Source organism: Coenobita brevimanus, chromosome 2 (genome assembly GCF_032717465.1).
Source record: "Coenobita brevimanus isolate Jiangsu-jjx chromosome 2, ASM3271746v2, whole genome shotgun sequence".
NCBI classification, from domain to species: domain Eukaryota; kingdom Metazoa; phylum Arthropoda; class Malacostraca; order Decapoda; family Coenobitidae; genus Coenobita; species Coenobita brevimanus.
Genome location: NC_136955.1, coordinates 36022723 through 36042928, shown reverse-complemented (window position 1 = coordinate 36042928; position 20206 = coordinate 36022723).

The following is a 20206-nucleotide window of genomic DNA, read 5'->3' as shown; positions in this document are numbered from 1 at the left end:
AACTTGCTAGGATTCAGGCAGACCATGAGTATCGCATGAAACAAGGTGGAACTGGATCATCTAGCTCTGATGATTTTGATGTGGCTAAAAATGTTAAACTTGTCCCCCCTTTTAATGAATCTGATTGAACAAAGTATTTTCAGTTGTTTGAGAGGATAGCTACAGGTTTTAATTGGCCCAAAAAGTATTGGCCAGTACTCCTTCAGACTGTTCTCACCAGTAAAGCTCAAGTAACTTATGCATCTTTGCCCCAAGATCAATCTGATAATTATGATGTCGTTAAGAGCTTGATTCTTAAGGCCTATGAGCTTGTTCCTGAAGCCTATAGAGTAAAATTTAGGACAACTTATAAGCAAGATAAGCAATCCCATGTTGAGCATGCAAAAATCAAAGAAGATCTGTTAGAGCAGTGGTTAAATTCTAAGAATGTGGATTCTGATTTTGACAAATTTAAGCAGATGATTTTGCTGGAGGACTTCAAAAGGTGTATTGATAATGATGTAACCCTATATCTTGATGAGAAAAGAATGGATAATTTGTCTGATGCTGCAGTTTTAGCGGATATGTTCTCACTCACAAGAGATATTCTAAAGAAAAAAGGAAAGCTGAGAGTAGGTACGTTGCCTCTACTCAGAGTACAGGTAACAGGAATGAGAATAAAGATGATGTTTCTCAGGAAGTAAATACCAGCTTCACCTCTAGGTTTCAGAAAAGTAAATGTACTTATTGTAGTAAGCTTGGTCATACTACGGAGAAATGTTTCAGGAGACGGCGTGATGTGAACAAAAAGGAGTCTTTAAATATTCAGTCAATTGGTCTAGTGTCCACCCTTGAGAGTTCCCAGAATTCGTTAACTGAACCTGCTTTGAGGGGTAAATTAAATTCTCATGATGAAGCTCCTCTTTTGAGCAGTAACGTGGGTGACACTCTCAAGAGTTCATGTGCTAATTTCCTGTCTGATGGTTTTGTCAGTCCTCTGGACAGTAATGACAGGAAATCAGTTAAAATATATCGTGATACAGGTGCTTGCCAATCCCTTATGCTGACCAGTGTTCTAGGCTCTAATGTTAATTCCTCTGATGAAACTGTAATCTTACAAGGTGTAGGGAATAATTACTTCTCTGTCCCTCTGTGCAGAGTGAATTTAGAGTCTGGTTTTGTTAATGGTTCCGTTATGGTTGGGTTGGTTGAGACACTCCCAATGTCAGGTGTAACTTTCTTACTTGGAAATGATATTGGTGGAAGTCAAGTGTGTCCAGCTCCTCAGTTGTCTAGTGAGCCAGTGGCTGCGGCCCAGGATTGTGATGTCCCTGATGTGTTCTCTGCATGTGCTGTCACTAGGGCTAAGTCTAAAGTTACTGGTGACTTAGAGGATGATGATGATGATGATGTTATCCTAGCTGACACTTTTCTTGCTAATTTGGACCACTCACCAGATGAGGCAGTACCCCGTAGTGTTGATAATTTGTCTCGTCAAGAGTTGGTTGAGTTGCAGGTTGCTGACCCTGAGTTGAAAGGTCTAGCTAACTCTGCTTGCAGTGAGGAAGAGTCAGCCGGTGCATCTACTTGTTATTATATAAAGTCAGGAGTACTTATGAGGAAGTGGAGACCCCCAACAGCATCAGCCGACTGTGAATGGGAGGTTGTACATCAAGTTGTCATCCCTCGTGTTTGTAGGCAGGATATCATTAGAGTGGCTCATGATTCCAGTTTGGCAGGACACCTTGGAGTGAGGAAGACTGTGGCACGCATTCTGAAACACTTCTACTGGCCAGGTATCTTCAGGGATGTTTCCTTGTATTGTAAGTCTTGTCACACCTGCCAAGTTGTGGGGAAGTGTAATCAGACCGAAAAGGTTGCACCTCTAGTTCCCATTTCTCCTTTTGAGGTGCCATTCACCCGTGTGTTGGTGGATATTGTGGGCCCTCTTCCTAAGACTTCTTCAGGATTTTCTTATGTGTTGACCCTGATTGATATGGCTACTCGTTATCCTGAAGCCATTCCACTTAGAAATATCTCAGCAAAGAACGTGGTTAAGGAAATGCTAGGGTTCTTCACAAAGTTTGGTCTGCCCAAGGAGGTACAGTCAGACCGGGGAAGTAATTTCATGTCAAATGTTTTCAAGCAGTCTCTGAAAGAGTTGGGGATCACCCAGATCACGTCTTCAGCTTACCATCCCCAGACCCAAGGAGCGTTGGAGAGATATCATCAAACACTCAAATCGATGCTTAAGAAATACTATTTGGAACATCAGAAAGACTGGGATAAAGGTCTTCCATTCGTTGTATTTGCCGCAAGAGAATCTCCAAATGAATCACTGGGCTTCTCACCTTTTGAACTACTGTTTGGCCATGAAGTAAGAGGACCCCTTAAGTTACTCAAGGAATGCTGGCTGTCAGAGGAAGATGACATCAACCTGCTGGAGTATATGATGAAGTTCAAAGAACGGCTGTCCACTGCTTTACAGCTGGCAAGAGAGAATTTAGGAGCTGCTCAGGAGAAGATGAAGACTTGGTATGACAAGAAGTCCAGGTTACGCCACTTTCAGCCAGGAGATCAGGTTTTGATTCTGCTACCGGTGCATGGGCAACCTCTTCAAACCAAGTTTAGTGGTCCTTATTTCGTGGAGAAGAAACTCAGTGATGTCAACTATGTCATCGCCACACCAGATCATAGAAAGAACAAGCAACTTTGTCACATCAACATGCTAAAGTTATATCACAGGCGGGACGAAAATAACTCAGTCTGCACTGTAGCTGTTCCATCCGAGTCTGCAAGAGAAGTTCTCCCATGCAGCATGAGCCTGAGTGATAGTTTGGGGAAGAATCCTGATATCATGAATGATCTCCAGACTAAGCTTTCTCATCTAGCTCCCGAGGAAAGGCAGGAGTTTTCGGCATTACTGCAGGAGTACCCGCAAGTGTTCCGTGCCACTCCAGGAAGAACCACTGTGTTGATGCATGATGTCGATGTTGGAGACGCAAAGCCAATTAAACTGCCTCCTTACCGTGTGAACCCAGTGAAAGTTCCTCTCATCCAGAAGGAGCTTGGCTACCTGTTGGACCACAAGATGATTGAGCCCTGTCAGGGCGAGTGGAGCTCTCCTGTCACTCTAGTCCCTAAGCCAGGTGGGTCACAGCGGCTTTGCATTGATTACAGACGTGTTAATCAGATAACCAAAACAGACACTTACCCTCTCCCTCGTGTGGAAGATTGCATAGACAAGATCGGAAAGGCTAGGTACATAAGTAAGTTTGATTTGTTAAAGGGATACTGGCAAGTACCTATGACTGAACGTGCTAGGGAGATCTCATGTTTTGTATCACTAGGAAAGGCTTTTGCATGTTCTGTAATGCCATATGGTATGAAGAATGCACCAGCCACATTTCAGAAGCTCATGAATGTTGTAACAGAGGGTTTGGCAGGGTGTGTTGTTTATATTGATGATGTACTAATCTTCAATGACAACTGGAAAGATCACCTATGCCATGTCAGTAAATTTCTTGAGCGTTTGGTTCAGGCTAATCTTGTAGTTAATTTATCAAAGTGTGAGTTTGATCAAGCTAAAGTTCAGTACCTTGGGTACGTAATTGGTGATGGACATGTTGCACCGCCAGGAGCTAAGGTTCAGGTTATAAGTGATCTTCCCAGACCTAAAAGTAGGAAAGAGCTACAAAGATTTTTGGGAATGGTAGGTTATTACAGGAGATTTGTTCTCAACTTTTCAATTCTTGTATCACCACTTACAGACCTACTGAAAAAGGGAGTTAAATTTGTCTGGACCAACAACTGTGAATCCTCTTTCAGCAAACTTAAAGCTATCCTATTAAGTCAGCCAGTGCTCGCTACTCCAAATTTTGCTAAGCCTTTTAAGATGGCTGTTGACGCAAGTGATACAGGAGCTGGGGCTGTTTTGCTGCAAGAGGATGATCAGGGTATTGAACACCCTGTATCTTATTACAGTAAGAAGGTCACTCCACCTCAAAAGAACTACTCAACTATTGAGAAAGAACTTTTGGCCTTGATTTTGGGTTTACAGCATTTTTCATTTTATTTGTGTTCTGATTTTGACCCCATAGTCATTTATACCGATCATAACCCACTGAAATTCCTTAGTAAGTATTAAGATAAAAATCAGAGATTGACAAGATGGAGTCTACTTCTTCAGGAGTATTCATTAGACATACAACATGTCAAGGGGAAAGAAAATGTTATTGCAAATTGCTTATCTAGACTTTAGACAGATTGTTTTAGAGTAATAAGAAATTTCCTTTGTAAATTTCTTTTTTCTTTGTGGGGAGGTGTTACATAGCCTATGATTTCATCATCCTTTGTGTAATTCTAACGTACAATATGCTGCATGTTTGATCATGAGCGTGTTCTACCTCACTCCCCCCCTCCTCCCTTATAGTAGAGTAAGTCGTTCTCTCTGTTGTTCAGAGCAGGAGTGTCAACTCTTTGTCCCCTCTGGCTTCATTTGCGCGTCCTTCTTACAAGTTGTATCAAGCTCTGCCGGCCCCTATATAATGAGCTCAGTCTCTGCATTAATTGCCACTTAGATCTACTCCTCATTTTGCTCACATCTCTGTCCTCCCCTGTACAATGTTATTATTGTGAGTGTTCAGGAAGTCTCCAGCCATCTAGCAGCTGTGTAATTTGAGTATAAGTGTTATTGCATTTTTTCTTGTACTGTGTAGCGTAAGGTGTTAATTCTTAGGCCTAGTAAGTTTTTTTTTGTGATTCATGTGTTTTGGGTGTCAGCCCTTATTAATAATATTTTGTATCTGTAATAATATATCTTGCATTCACTGAGTATTATCTGGTATTCTCATTTTATCAGGGTTGACTTAGATAAATTTACTCTTGCTAATTTCGTGTTAATAGAGGCTATTGCAGTTAACCATATATTTAACCTGTTTTTGCCATTACATTATCCTTATGAGTCCTGAATGTTTTGTTGTTAGTTTGAGCATTAAACTTTAACTTGTAATTTTACCTAACTCTTTAGTTTTGAACCTGGAACTTTACGGGACAGTAGTGATTTTTAGTATTCTCACTTAAAGTGTACATTATCTTCCTCTGTTCCGTAACAATATATATATATATATATATATATATATATATATATATATATATATATATATATATATATATATATATATATATATATATATATATATATATATATATATATATATATATATATATATATATATATATATATATATATATATATATATATATATATATATATATATATGCAAACTAACCACAGGAGAAATGAAAGGAGCGACAGTGAGTACTTTCGTATATTACATCTTCAGACAGAGTGAGACAGAAACGTAAAGGGTAGAGGTCTTTTATGCACACCCGCAGCAGGTAGTGGCACACAGAACAATGGATGACCTGAATTTTTACCTGCGGATTAACTTAGGATCACCTGCAGCAGGGAGTGGAACACAACAAAGGATGACCTGAATCTAAAAAATGCACGTGACAAAGGAGGAGGGAGTAGGAGGGGAGGAAAGGTGAGTGGGAGGGGGAAGGGGAGAGGGGAGAGGGAGGAGGGGATAAATACTGCTGCTTAACTTAAGACCTAGAGGATTAATGCTTGGTGTGTCCCACACAGGTGTGACTACACCACAAGGAGATGACAGGGAACAATCACGTGTTAGTACGGGGGATAATGCTTTAAAATTAATTCAGTTAACAATTTATCACATATATATAATATATATATATATATATATATTATGCGAGGAAGAAAGAACCAACGGCCATGAGCCCGCAATAAGAGTTCCCTCCAAGAGAAAAACAAAATACAAGAGAGAGCCAAATTCAAGATCCAATCATTTCGAGATGCCTGGACACACTGCGCTTGAAAGACTGGAGATCATAGGCAGCAGGAAATTCAGACAGAGGGAGACAGTTCCAGAGTTGACCTGTTGCATAAATGAAGGACTGGAAGTAACGGTTAACTCTTGCATTAGAGAGTTGGACAGAAAAGGGATGAGAGTTTGCTGCTAGACGGGTGCTATGCACCCGTCGTAGAGGTGGAGGAATGCATGCAGACAGTTCAAAGGAGCAGTGACCATTAAAGTAGCGATAGAAAAGAGATAAAGACGCAACAGTGCGGCAAAGAGACAGAGGTTGAAGGGAGTCGTAAGAGGAGGAGAGGTAATGAGACGAAAAGCCTTTGACTCCACCCTATTGAGAAGAGCTGTATGTGGGGAGCCTCCCCACACATGAGAGTTGTACTCCACACAGGGGCAGATAACACCCCTGTATAGAGTCAACAATTGTGCAGGGGTAAAGAAAGAACGGAGTCGGCTTAGCACATCCAATCTCTTGGAAGCAGATTTTACAAGAGATGTAACATGATCTTTCCAAGATAAGTCCTGAGTAAATGAAACCCCAAGCATGTTATTATTATTAAACATTAGTGGGTATACCTGTGGAAGATTTTGACGGGTTGATAGGTGTAAGAACTGAGTCTTAGATGCATTAAAAAACAACAAGATTATTTTTACCCCAGTCAAAGATACGAGCCAAGTCAGACATTAGGTGTCCCATAGCCTCATCCCTTGTTTGTTGAAGTAACTGCTGAGATGGGCGTTGCCGGAACCGAATGGAAAGGTGAAGGGTGGAGTCATCAGCATGTGAGTGGATGGGGTTAGATGTACAGCTTAGAAGGTCATTGATGAATAAAAGGAAGAGAGTTGGTGATAGGACAGAGCCCTGAGGAACACCACTGTTGATAGGCCTAGGAACGATGGCCATCTACAACAGCGGCTATAGACCGACCAGAAAGGAAGTTAGCGATGAAGGCACAGATAGAAGGATAGAAACTGGAAGAGGGCAGTTTGGAAACTAAAGATTTATGCCAGACTCGATCGAAAGCCATTGAGATGTCAAGTGCAATGGCAAAGCTTTCGCAAAAGTCCCGAAAGGAGGATGACCAGGAATCTGAAAGGTAGGTGAGAAGATCGCCAGTGGAGAGTCCCTGACGGAACCCGTACTGATGATCAGAAAGAAGGTTGTGATAGGAAAGATGCCTTAAAATTTTTCTATTGAGAATTGACTCGAAAACTTTTGAAATACAGGACGTTAAAGCAATTGGACGATAGTTGGAGGGTTGGGAGTGGTCACCCTTCTTTGGGACTGGCTGAATGAGATATATATATATATATATATATATATATATATATATATATATATATATATATATATATATATATATAGAGAGAGAGAGAGAGAGAGAGAGAGAGAGAGAGAGAGCAGTCTCTTTTATCCGAAATTCTTTTAACCGTAATATGCCATTAACCGTTAGTTTTACTAAAACGTTCTCATTTCGATTAACCGCAAAAATCTGAAATCTATCCGAAAATTCTAACACGGCGGGCTTGTTTCACGCCACTACGTTAGTTTACGGTTGCACATATATCCCCTGCTAGAGAGTTGCCCACTCCCTCACCTGCATCCACGACCTCGGAATATTTTGGATAATGTGGGAGATGATGTGGATGATGTGGAAATGACTGACTAAGGAAACAGAAAACATGAAAAAAATAATTAGGTTTAACAATTTATATGTTCGAATTGCTTACAGTGAATTACGTAACTGTTTTGGTGAAGGTTTATTTAAGTTTATTTGAGTGAAGGTTTATTTAAGTTGACAGTTTCTATTACAGTTACAAAAGTGCAATTACTTACGTAGTTACTACAGTGTATTAAGTGTTTTGGTGATGGTTGAGTTGCTTTTGGGGTGCTGGTGGTGGTGGTGGGCTAGACGTCTCCAGAAATGGGTAATGGGTGAGTACAATATTGTTTCCTTGTATCTTACATATTATTACAGTATCTTTTATCCAAAAAAAATCGTTTAATAGAAACTTTTAAAGTCCCATAATTTTCGGATAATAAACTCCACTGTATATATATATATATATATATATATATATATATATATATATATATATATATATATATATATATATATATATATATATATAAAGAGAGAGAGAGAGAGACAGACAGACAGATAGACAGATTTCAAATAAAAGAACAAGGGAAGGAAAAACAAATGAATAAAAACAAAAGATTACTGGCGTCCTCCATTCATAAAATATCTGTAACAGTTGGACTTGAACAGCTGTTGGATGAAGTTTGGGGGGGAAACAACTCCGGGGAAGTAAGTCACAGAGAGATGCAGTTCTGGGAATAAAAGAATTCTAGGCAGAAGTTGTGCAATATGGCTGTGTGATATTCCAGTCACGAGCGCTAGCAGATGCCCGAGTAGCACGAGGGAAGGCATGGAGAGGTGGCACAATGGACGCAACTTCGTCTGAGCATTTGCCATAAAAATAACTGTAAAATAATGCAAGGGAGGCAACATTCCTTCTTACCTGTAGGGGAGGTAATTATTTATAACAGCGGTGTTATGAATGATTCCAACAGCTTTGTTCTGAGTTCTCTCTAGTTGTTTTAATGCAACCTCTCCACATCCATTCCACAAGGGTGACCAATATTCAAGGTGAGAGTGCACATGACTCTTAAATTATAGCTATGTGCTGGTCAGTGATGAAGTTACAGACTCTGTACAATAAACTAAGTTTCTCTGAGGCGGTTATAGCAAGTGATCAGACATCAGAGGTCCAGCTGAGGGCATTGTTAAGTGAGACGCCGAGAATTTCAATGCTTTTGGAGATGTGAATATTAGTAGCATTGAAAGTAATATACGAATCATCTGGGAATATCTGTCTCTTGGTAAATTGTATATATTTGATTTTACTAGTATTAAATGAGACAAGGTTGTTTTGTCCCCATTCATTGATTGTAGATAAGTCTTCATTTATGTAGATGGCTGTACTGAGTTGAGAGTTAGAGATATTAGACTTTGTAAATGGGTGTTTGAATGTGAATGAACTTTGAAGTGTTGAGTCATCTGCGTATGAATGGATGGGATTGTGGGTGACAGACAAGAGTATATTAATATGAACCAGAAACAGGGTTGGCACCAGAACTGATCCTTGTGGCACGCCGGTATTAATTCAGTGGAAATTGGAATATACATCATCTACTTTTATTTTTCTGTCACTGAGATATGAGGAAAGCAGAGGAACAATAGACGTTAGTCTATAGCAAGGGAGTTTGGACAGCAGGGAATGGTGCCACACTCTATCGAAAGCTTTAGAAATATCAAGGGCTACTGCATGAGTTTCTCCATGTAAATTAATCGATAGATGGATGGTATGATTCAGGAGATTGAGTATGTCTGTGGTGGATCTTTCGTGACGAAAACCATATTGTCTATCACTAATCAGGTTGTTGGATTCAAGATGTTTAACCGTGTGCTTATTAACTACAATTTTAAATACTTTCCCAAGAGAAGATGTGACAGTTATTGGGCTGTAACCGGAGGGATCAGAGGAACTTCCTTTCTTTGGTATTGGGTGGATATTGGTTTCTTTCCATGAATTAAGGAATGAAGTAGCTATGCATAGTCTGAATAATTTAGCTAGAACATAGGCAAGTTGGGGAACACTTTTTCAAAACAATTGGAGGAATTCCACCTGGGCATGGAGCTTTGTTGGTTGGTAAAATGTCTACGATGGATTTTATGTATCTAGTCTTTATTTTAAGTGGAACAATTTCCGGAGAGTCAGGTTCTAGTACTGGGACGTTCTGGTTGACTTCCTCTACTTTAGAATTTCTGGCAAATGTACTGGCAAAGATATTAACTTTCCCATGCGGGTCATTTGTAATGTTGCCATCTGAAGATTTTTGTGGGGGAATGGATGATGATTTGTTAAAGTTATTATTGAAAGAGTTGAGAGTTGACCAGAATATTCTATCATCATTGATTTTCAAGAAAGTTCGATTTAGCGAGATTTATTACAGCTTTTGCATTGTTACTAGCAATTCTAAATTGACAGAGTGACTCAGATGCGTTTGATTTTAAGTAAGAATTATATGTTAATGACTTTTAGGCTGTTGCTTTGGCATAGCTGCTATCAAAGTATTTTCGATAGTTCGATATTTTAGCGAACTGTTGATGTGGTAAGAATAAATCCATACCAGTTAGTATTAAGTCATTATTATGGGAATGGGTAGAACTGATATCACTAGAGACGAAAGACTGCCATGGAATATCAGCAAGATAATTTCTAAATCCACCCCAGTTTGCCCTATTACAGTGCCTTTGGGTCACCCTGACAGGTTCGGAACGGGGAGGTGTGGGAGGGCTGACTAATGAGACTTTGATGAAATTGTGGTCAGGGGATCCAAGTAGCGACAATACCTCTATCCTGTATTGATCTGGATTATTTGTCAGGAATAGATCCAAGAGATGGGCCTTATAGTCAGGATTATCTGTTATTCAGGTTGGTTGCTTTACCGTGTGAGATTAAACGATTCTACAAACAGCTCATACTCTAGGCCAGGATCATCAGTCCTGGCAGAATGCAATAACTATTCAACATTATGTTCGTTAAAATCACCCAAAATATTAATTTCAGTCCTAAGGGCAAGGTTAAGGTTACTCAACGGTGTGGAAATGGAGTCAGATACACTGGGCTCTGAAGAAGCATTGGGGGACCGATAGTTTACACAGATATAGTTAGTAATATTTAAATAATTTAGTTTATACAGTAAGTAATCAAAATTAGTTCAAGTGAAGTTTAAAACTGTGTCAACTGCATATTGAGATTTGATATAACAACAGGTGCCATCCTTGTTATGGACGTTTGTGACGAGATGGTAACAAAGAAAACAAAACGGGGACATTTCGGTAGAGGGAGAGATTTGGGGTTATGAGAGGAGCAGGGATTGAGGGGATATGGACTGTAGGAAAAAATGAACTGAATTCATATTGGTATTAAGACCACGGATATTAGTGAAGAATAAGGCCGCACATGCACTTCCCCGCTGACGAGCATGAATGGCATTTGCAACAGTTGCTGCCAGGTTAGTCGCTTGATGGCGACGCGGAGGACCCTGTGCCACCAGCCCTACCCTGTCGGTGGTGGCAATCCGAGATACCACCTCGTTTGCTGATACTGATGCAGCTGCCATTGTTAAAGGGAATCGAAATAGGTGTGATAACTTATGTGCATGTAGTGTGGCATAGACAGTTGAAGGTATAGGTACATATATATATATATATATATATATATATATATATATATATATATATATATATATATATATATATATATATATATATATATACAGTATATATATACATATATATATATATATATATATATATATATATATATATATATATATATATATATATATATATATATATATATGAAAAATTATTTGTAAGAGAAGATATGAAGATCAGTAGCAGATAAACAAAGAATAGAAATAGGAAGAAAGTAGTATGATGTAATATTATCTGCATAAATATATATCCTTAATCAGTCCATATGATAAACCAAATTTTGACACGAGTAAAACCTCCAACCAATATGCTGGTACTGAGGTGTTCATTTCTACTGTCAGATACACCTTTTTTTTTTTTTTTTTTATCTTTTCTTTTTTTGCTAGCAAGGCATCAACACACACTTCCGTTTCATTAGTGCACCACGGCATCTGGAATGAGTCGAGAGATAATGAGGGTAATAGACGAAAAGAAGGCCACCTACATTTTCCCTGCATGATATTCAAAGTGTTGGAATGAGTAGGAGACGGGAATTTCTTTGTCCTTGTCCCAGGGTATGTCAACATCACCATCCATCCTTTGTGCTTCATGTAGCTTCGTACTTTCTACGACACAGAAGACATATTATACATGAAATTTACTTTGCGTTGTAGCTGGTATCCCTATATTCTAATGAGATGAAACACCCAAGCTTTGGATCCCTTACCCGACGAAAATGTGAGAGATTTAGACGGACAGGATAATGATGATGATGATAACAAGGAGGAGGAGGAGGAGGAGGAGCAGGAGGCTTGTTGTTAAAATAAAACTTTCTGGCAAGGCATCTCTGGTACACTCATTCTTTTACGCAGATTTTTGCACGTGGCAATCGTCATAGTTAAAGTATTGTTACGAAACTTTCATCAGACAATTCCATTGCATGCCACCATAGCTTTGTGTGTGCAATTTGGCCTCACGTCCCGCAATCATATTCATGCCGCAAAAAATGTGTCCACTCAAGAAGCTACATATGAACTGCCAGGCACCAGGATTTATGGAGCAACTTGGGTTTTCCCTAGCAAGGATTTTTGTAATATCTGGGAATTCCTCTTCATCAAAAACTCATCCATCTTGAGGGGTAGGGCGTGTAAGGAGGGCGGCAGAGCGTGCCTGGGGATAAGAGGAGAGTGAATAAGAAAGGCGGGCGCTCACCACCACCAGTCCAGGACACAGGTTTTGTCCTTGGGATATGTACAATGCTGGGAACGCTACTAATAAAAAGTAGCGGCGCTCCCATTCCCGTTACTAGCTCGAACAAGTAGTGACGTTACTGATTTCGCTACTTGATACAAAGTGTAGCGGCGCTCCCGCTACTTTGGATAAGAAAAAGGTAGACGAAGGAAAGGTTAACAAAAATCTGTGATATAGCAATACACTATATACTGTTTTGATATTAGTCAGTCTGAGTGGTTATGTTGTGTACCAGTAATGTCAGTATATACTTATATTGAAATAAAAAAAAAATTATACATGTCGGTGTCACTTTAATGAAGCTTAGAGCCAAAGGTACAGGAAAAAGCTATTTACTGTATAATGTAACAAATGTTCTTTTACATTGTTACCTAGTATACCTACTAAAAGTAACATATGTGAATAAAAGGCAAAAAAATGTGGCCTACCATTGATACATATTATATAATTTATTATATTTTCAATGATACCTATTTAAGATATGTAGGAAAACGAAAGTAAAAATGAACTGGGGCTTTCTTTTAAAGGCTATTTATACAATAGCAATTTTTCTTCCATTACTTTAAACTGAAAGTAACATAATGTTACGAAATAATAACGCAGTGAGTAAGAATTAGTCTGAAAGAGAGAGTAGGGGATAGAGCGGGAGTTAGAGACGGGGATAGTTAGAGATGTGTGTGTGTGTGTGTGTGTGTGTGTTTTAGCATTGCCTACATCTAGCTGACATCCTTATTTATCTTGAGGAAAGCAATCTTTTCAAAATTTGAAGAAAAATCAAATTCCTGTCTAATTATTGCACATTACTAATAAATAATAATTAATAACTTACTGATGTAATGTTGAACAAACATCATTAATTGACAGAATTGACGAAAGTATTATTTTTCGTCATTAATAAATACAACCAAACCGTCGGCATATCTGTATGTACTCACCGACTCCGGACCTGTATGCGTCGCTTGAGTAGCGAGGAGCGCGGTAACGCGTGAGTACGGCCAAAAAGTAGCGGCGCTCTCAGTTCCGCTACTGGCTAAAAAAAAAGTAATGGCATTACCACCATCGCTATTAAATTTGTAGCGGAGCTATTCCCAGCTTTGGATATGTAACGCTGTATTACTGCTGCAATATACCATCAGGCCAAATAAACACCTACTGTATAAGACCTAGGCCTCGAAACCACCTCACAACTGCAGATGTAAAATATGTCAGAGAGCCACTGATAATGATGTTTCCTTCCAGTTTAACATCTCCCGACCATTTGCAGTGGGGGCAGCATTGAGCTTAAGTTTTGCGACCATGAAACATCATTCATACCAAAGGAAACAACTATGTATTTGAAATTATCGACAAAAATATGTGCAATATCGTAGCACACTTTTATGGAAACTGAGGTCAAATGAAATGCACTGGGAAATTTCTGAAATTTTTATTATGCTGACGACCATAATCATTACTACATTTCCTTAGTCCTTTATACCATGACGTTTATTATTAATATCATTAATGTATTTCCTGCTAACTAATGAAGTAATTTGGGTTAGGAGAGCCAGCTAGTACTGAAAGAGTTAAAGAAGTCTGTGTCTAACACTTCCAATTCATAAAACTGCATGGACGTAGCAAGAATAATTTTAAGACCGAAGTTAAATAAATTAGTGCGTAAAAATAAGTGCTGTCAAGTAACTGACATGTTCCCTTCGTCATCAGTTGTGAGCCCTGTCATGAACATCATTTTTTTTTATTATTTCTTACCACACATTCCTGTCATCTTGAAAACCAGACTACTAATGAGCTCCTCGTTATAATGAAGCACTCCAAGGAAATGCACAAGGGAAAAAAAATGCAGTTTCTGGAAAAAAACTTTTTCATTTTCTTGTCTGTATTTTTAGTTGTTTTCCGGGGAGGGACATTGGCCATCTACCAGCCAACTTGTTGACACGTAGGGAACATGTGTTGATTTGTTATAAGGTTATCTCCAAACGTATTAATGATTTCCTGGTTTACAGGAAAGGTGAGAAAGGTGAGAAGGATGGAAGAGATCAATAGGATAAAAGAAGTGGAAGCAATGAAGAAAGTCAATGTGGGAAAAGCCCCAGGAATTGATGGAGTGTGTGGTGAAATGATAAAATATGGAGGAGAGATAGTAGTAGAATGGACATGGAAGCAGTGCAGATTGGCCTGGGAGGAAGGTGGAGTCCTTGAAGACTGGAAATCAGGTATAAATATTCCTCTGTACAAAGGAAAAGGGGAAAAAAAAGTGTGGTGATCAAAGAGGCATTTGTCTTCTTCGTGTAATAGGAAAAGTATATGTTAAGATACATATTGACAGAGTTAGAGAAATAACAGAGGAATTAGTTGGAGAAGAACAGGGAGGTTTTAGGAAGGGAAGAGGTTGTGTAGTCACATATCCATCTTAACCCCGCCGCGTCCCGTTGACGTATGGGTACGTCTCCACGTTTAGTCACGGTGACACCCAATGACGTACCCATACATTTTGCAATTGCGAGGTCTGTCATTTGCACATTTTTCAAATTTCGCACGTGATTTTTAGTACGTATACGCGGGACACCTTCCTCTACCTGAGGCCAGGCAGGGACAATGCCTTACCCCGCGTGACCTCCCCCTCCTGCACACCATTGTCTCGGCGACTCACCTGTTACCAGTGACCTGGCCAGTAAAGAAATGTCACGCCACGGTACCAAATTCAAGGCGAGAGTGCTTCTCCAATCGATGACAATGTGGAGGACAAAGTATTCTTGGCTCCAGAGGAAGAAACGAGCTAAAGTGATGAGGAGGTAACATTGCCAAATAAGGTGTGGTATGTTGATGTGTTTGGTGAGTGAAACAATGCTTATATTGCCTATATTATTGTATGAAAACCAATATACTCTTGTACTACATATAATTTCATACCAAATAAATATCTGCCTATTCTGAGTGGTTTGGAATAGTTAACCCTCCCATAGAAAAATGTCTTCTCTGGAGCGTGGCTCGATAGAAGGTGCTACCACGTGAGGGGAAGGTCACCTGTTTAAACCATTTCTAGACTCATGTGAGCAATTTCTCTCTGAATTTTTGATGTTTCTCATAAAAACGGAGGTTTTAGCCCAAAAAAAAAAGTTTTGAAAATCTGCCGGGAATGGGAGGGGGGGGGGGCATTAGTGAAAAATCTGCCGGGATGCGGTGGGTAAAATTATTTCGTGTAAAAAATTCTAGAGCAGGAAAAGAAATTGTATGTGGCCTTCGTGGACGGAGAGAAGGCATATGACAGTGTGAATAGACAAGGAATGTGAATAATATTAAGAATATGTGGAGTAAATGGGAAGCTATTGAAGTTCGTGGAGAGTATGGATGAGGTCACTAAGGCTGCAGTGCATGTGGATGGTGAGATTGGAGAATTTTTCAATCTGAATGTTGGATTGAAAAAGGAATGTGTTGTATTTCCATGGTTATTCAAATCTGTATATGGATGAGGTTATAAAAGAGATACAAAGTAGGGCAGTGGATGTTCGAGCATCTCTAATGATAGAAGGCGGCATTTGGAAATTTCCTGTTCTGTTGTATGTAGTTGATACTGTAATGTTAAGTGAAGACGAATGTGAACTGCAAGGCTTGGTGAATTAGTTTGGGAGAGTGTGTAAGAAACAGAATCAAAAGGTGAATGTAGGGAAGAGTAAAGTTGTGGTCTTTGAGAGAAATGAAGTAATTGAATGCACAGTGAGGATGGATGGTGAGGAAATGGAAAACGCTAGAGCATTTAAGTACTTGGTACTGTGATCAGTAAGAATGAAAATTAGAGGATGAAGTGCTTGAAAGGATGCAACTGGGAAAAAAGGTTGTTGGTTCACTGAAGGCAGTGAAAAGAATTTGGGAAGCGAACATGGAAGTAAAAAAAAGTAACTGCATGCCAGTATTCTGATACCAATTCTAACGTATGGAAGCAAAGCTTGGACCTTGTTGGAAGGACACAAGTCAAGAGTGACCGCAGAAGTGAGTTATTTGAGAGGAGCACGTGGAGTTACATGAAGCGACAGACTGACAGATGAGGAAGTGAAAGAGTGTTGTGGTGTGGATGTGGATGTGATAGAAAGCATTTCGAAAAAAAAAACACTGAGACAGTTTGGCCATGTGCAGAGGATGGAGAGCAAGAAACTAATGAAGAGAGTGTATGTGAGTAGGAGAAGGAAGGAGAGGGAGGGGGAGGCCAAGGATGAGATGGAGAGATGGAGTGGAGAGTTATGGAGAGTGTGTGTGAGATAGAAGGACATGGAAATGGCAGAGGACAGGGCGACATGGAGGCAATTTGTTTTGTAGTCTTCCCTTACGGGATTAAGGCGTTTGGCTATATATATAGACAGATTGCTAGATAGACTGATGAAGAATTTATTTTATTGTCATATTAATTTTCAGTATCGTCATCATCTGTTTGAGTCAGTCCACTACAGGATAAAGGCCACAACGATCATTTTCCACTCTGACCTCTTCCCTGATTGTCTGTTCCATTCAGTCCCAGGAAAACTCCAAATATCATCTCCCTACCCTGTTTTCTGTTTGCCTCATCCCTTCACTTCATCTCTGGGTTACAACACACTTATCCCGGTTTTCCATATGCTACCTTTTCAGAATAGGACGCGACCTGCCCACATACAATTTTGTTCTTTGGCTATAGTTATTCTTTCCTGTACTTTCGTCTGCACTCTTATCCAGGAAGGTCTCTTTTCATCTCAGCATGTGACACTCACTGAGCTCTATAGTATGGAGGGGCTTTCTCATGGGTAGCTCAGCGTAGTTTGTGTGCCAGCCGCCAGGGCAACGCTGATATAGTGGCAGCCATGTTTATTCACCTCGTGTGACGCCCGCGGCATTTGAAATCGGACCATGAATCAGGAAAATAAAGTGCCATGGTCCACTGCTCAGCTTATGGATGCAAAATTAGGCACAGGAATTCATCGAAGAGAGATGACATTATATTTCACAGGTAAGAAATATATACTGGTGCTAAATTTACAAGATTACTGGTTGTATTAAACGGTCGAGAAAAGATTCTTCCTTCTCAAGAAGAACTGGAATCAGCATCTAAATGCTTTAGTTATTTGAGCACTTTTATTTGCAAGAGAGTCAGCGGAGGCTTCCTCTATGCAAGTAAGACCGTAGATAAAATGCCATGAAACTGAGAAATACTTTCAAATATTGCAGAAGAAAAAAAAAACTAAAACATCAGCCTATGCCATTAGTTGTTGCCACAGCTGTTACACATCTTGCACAACATAAATATTCAGAGATTATTTGATTGTCTAAACACCCATACGTTTGACACCTCCATAGAGGAGAATCATGTTCACAAATTAATAAAACTTATATCACATTGCTACAGTATTATTAGGGTATATTATATTCAGAAATTTGTCACAGAGGAAGCTATTGGCACTAAAGTAAGACAGCAGCTGGCTAGGTTGACTGTATTTAAAAATCAGTAAGAAATAATTACAGAAGTATGTTTACGCATATGAAGATGTGTAAGTAGTACCGTTGCTAACAGATAATGATTATTTTTTTTACTCTCTCTCTCGCTCTCTATCGTGCTTATATATTATTTTGTGATGGCGAAATACGTTATTTTCATAATTGTCCTCTTTCCATCGACTTCAATTGCATCTTTACTGTCATATTTAAACAGACAATAGCTTAAGGCAGTCATAATGAGAAACAAAAAAAAAAAAAAGTATGTTCTGCACTGCAGCAACCTATGACGTTTTTTTATTCATACTCTTGGCTAAATGGATCATATAATTCGTGGAGACAGGCAGAGAAAAATCATAATCTATATATATATTCTTGTATTACGATAAATATGTATACACAGAAGGAACAGCGAAGCAGAGACAGCAAGCTCAGAACAGTTTTCCACTTGCATTACCATGGTGAAGGCGACGAGTGTGGGTGTTTCAATATGGCGGCCACAGTCACACGATTGCTGCGGAGATAGCCCCTCCATATTATAGAGCTCAGTGATGACACCTAAGGTCGCGGACACACTTCCCCGAAACATGTGATGGACAAAAGGAAACGAAACACAGTGTTTCGTCCAAGGTTCAAACTCTTTCAGTGCAATAGCACTGACCCTGTGTCTCGCTTCCTTATGTCGACCACATGCTTCGAACAAGTGTGTCAACGTCCTAAGTCCATATAAAGTAGCCGTCGCCATTCTTCTGTGGACACTCGTAAAATTTCGTATCCAAGATTTGTTTTTCTCTTTTTTTATACTCTTCGTTTCCAACCTTTAAATTAACGCAGAAATAACGCACTTGTTTTATGCCAATCTCATTTCACATAATGTCAGTTTTCCTACATGTTGTTACTTAGCTTACCCAACTCCTCGCATTCAGACTCAGAATTATACAACTGGCTTTTAGAGCAACAGATAATCATTGTACTGTACCACTTTTGGTTTATATTGTTTTACTGGGGAAAAATAAGGTACAATAGCCTATTTATCGAATTGTTGCAGCTTAAGATAAGAACTGAAAGACTGAAAACACCCTCTCACGAAAAAGTTATCGAAACTTGGAAGCTCTATGCATTTTGAGAAATAGGGACGAAGAGTTTAGAAACAGCTCTCAGTGTGTGTAGCAGGTGCTGGCCCTCATTAACCATTCTCTAGGTGAATGGAAGAGTTGTCAGTTACTCATATCCAATGCCTGTTGTGTAATATAACTGTTTCGTCTTTGCCCCTCGATAGACATAATTCATAGCCATTATCATGAAGTGTTGCAGTGTCACGGTAATAAATACTCAGATTATTCCACCGTAGCATAATTAGTTGGCTGTAGGCTATTTGAGGGAAATATATAACCTCAGCACGTTCTCTCCCTTCAGCTGGATAAAATAGTCTTGCTTTACCCGAAGCGATGTTTCTTATATATCGCGATGATTATATTAGGACGTCAACTTATGGGGAATGCCTAATGACAGAGATGCGATGCGTGGTCCTGTAGATCATCTACCTGGATGCATAGCTCAGCATTGTCCCAAAACTCGCAGCATGTACGGCGGTTGATTCATGGTGGCCTGATATCCACATGAGGCACCTCACCTCTCTGTGCCTGCATCTTCAATTCTAACATCCTTTATTTTCATAGATTAGTAGTAATACTCGGAGAATCAGTAGATAACTATGTCACAAAAAATACATCTGCTTTCAGGAGTATATTGCGACACAGTTTACTTCATCAGATGTGATTAATAAAGCGATATGCAGTAGACATCACTGTTCTTACCTAATTGTTCTTACCTAATTGTACAGGAATGAGTCAAGCTCGTACTCTCCCGTGTCTTAAACCATATTTATCGTACATATCCTTAAATTTGTGAATTGTTTTGGCACACACTATTTCATTCGGTAGTGCATTCCACTGATCAATTGCTCTATTTGGGAAACTAAATTTCCTTACGTCTTTATCACCTCTCTTTTTATGCAATTTTTTGCAGTGTCCTCTTGCTGATGCTTCCCCATACGTTAAGTATATAATTATTTATGTATATTTTCTCCTTCCCTGATATGCATTTATATAGCATGATCATGTCACCTATTTTCCTTCTCTCCTGTAGTGTTGGTAGATTCAGTTTATTTAGTTTTTCTTCATAGTTTAGATCCTTTAAGCTTGGTACCCATCTTGTAGCGGCCCTTTGAACTTTTTCAATCTTGTCTATGTGTTTTTTGAGATGAGGACTCCAGACTACTGATGCATATTTCAGGGTTGGTCTGATGAATGATGTTATTATCTTTCTTAGCATGTCTTCATTTATGTATGT